This window comes from Panthera leo, chromosome E1 (genome assembly GCF_018350215.1).
Source record: "Panthera leo isolate Ple1 chromosome E1, P.leo_Ple1_pat1.1, whole genome shotgun sequence".
NCBI lineage: Eukaryota > Metazoa > Chordata > Mammalia > Carnivora > Felidae > Panthera > Panthera leo.
Genome location: NC_056692.1, coordinates 53,511,931 through 53,513,923, shown reverse-complemented (window position 1 = coordinate 53,513,923; position 1,993 = coordinate 53,511,931).

Sequence of the window (1,993 nt, the reverse complement as noted above, 5' to 3'; positions counted from 1 at the left end):
CTGCTCCGGCGGCCAGGGGGCGGGGCCGGGATGGGTGGTGACTTTTTTTAAAGGGCGACGCGGCGGGTGGGGTAGATCTCTAGGGCCGACCGTCAGTCGCCGCGCCGGGACTCCCAGCCCCGCCCGGCGCAGGTGCACCCTCAACGCGTCCGACCTCTGCACCTACAGCGCGTTTGTACCGTCTGCTCCGGACGCCCGAGCCCCTCGGAAAGCCGCAGCCGCCCGGGGTCCCGGCGCAACTCGACCACTTGGCTCCCTGCGCTGTCTGCGGGCACCGGGCGTTATCTTATGGGGCCCTTGGCCGAATGCGACGCCCGGAGTGGAGGAGTTGGGATCCGTTCCTGTTCATCCTCGAAAGTAACTTCGCAGTTGTTCGGGACCGGCTCTTCTCTAAGGCGCGCGTCCGCTCGTTTGGCTTCGGTGTTTCTTTTGATGTCGATCAGTTCTTTGCGGCTTTGGTTTTTGTTTCAAGACGGTGTTTAACCACGAAGGATGCACTGGCACTCGCGTGGGGCCGAGGGTGGTGGGCAGAGAGGAAGAGGCGCGGTGCCTGAGAAACAGCGCCTGGCAGTGTGGGCTGGGGGTGCCTAACGCTGACTCGGCAGTGATGAGCTGGGGAGGGGGGGGCCTGTTTCTTCTGAGTACTTCCAAGACCCTTCACTTTTAAAAACATTTATTATGGAAAAGTTCATTTTCACACTGACGCAGAGAAGATGGTGTCATGTGCCCACCCGCCAGGTTTTCTGCCGCCTCTGTACCCCTATTCACTTCCTCTCCCACCCACGGCCTCTGTTACTTTAAGACAAATCCCAGACAGCAAAGATGTCAATCTGTAAATGAAACCATTGATCTTTATACCTCACAATAGCCCTACAACGTAGCAAATGTTCTCATTTTACAGATGGGTACCTTGGGACCCCCAGAAACAAATGGACTTACTCAGTAAGAGTCTAATTTTCAAAGCCTGTACACAAACCGAACTAGTTTGATACACACATCAGCCTTGCAAAATATGTAGGGATAACGTTTCTGTTCCATGCATAACCAGAAACCTGGAGAAGCTTACGTGCCCTCCTGCGTTGCACGGCTGATGAGGGATGGAATCTCGTCTAGAGTTTTGAATTCCTGGCTTGTGCCTTTTCTGCTTTGTCGTGCGCCTTTCCACAAACTCAGAACACTCAGTGATGGTGGGTCTGCAGTTGGCCATCACGGTCCGTTGTGCTCTGTAGGGGACATTTTCTTGACGTTGGCTGCCCAGCATCGGTGCAATGTCTTCTGTGTTGGGGGAAGTCACCTCTGTGGGGCAAGATCTTTTCCAGAGACCCCTTACAGCTGTGGTGAAAGCCTGTGGGCCTGGGATTGGCTCGTCAGACAACTAACTGCTGGGGACTTTAAATGGAGAGCCACTGATGTCAAGAGGCATCAGGGGCACTGGAGATTTCATTCTGGGGGCTGTGAAGGTACCTCTTGGCAACATCCACTCTCCAGGGGCAGCAGGGGCATTGAATCCAGCTGGGGCTCCCAGCTGCCCATGTAGCACTGGTCCTGTTGGCAGCAGTGGGCGACCCCAGTGAGGCCCCTCATCTGAATTGATTGCCTAGACATATGCTTTGATTGGGTTCTGAATGTTCTCGCTTCTCTTTATTCCTGTCTGTCCCCTGAGCCTGATTCTCCAGCTTTCCCGGAGGTTGTATGGGCTGTCCAGTATCTTACTGATAAATTTGATGGCTTTGAAAAATCAAAACCACTTTTGGTCGCTTGCCCTAGAGACCCTGACTGACATACCGTTCTGAGTTTCCAGCTCAGTAAGAGTGTGGCTGATGTCTCTCTAACAGCAAGGGGGAGGCGTGTTGAGGCATCGGTTATGGTGGGGGACCTGGGGGTTTCTTTGGGCATACACCTGCCATCTCAAGTAGAGGAAAGGCCAGCTGGCCGCAGAAGTCTCCACTGCGGAGCGTGTTGTGAAAGCAGGTTACCCTCTGCTTCCCCAGCC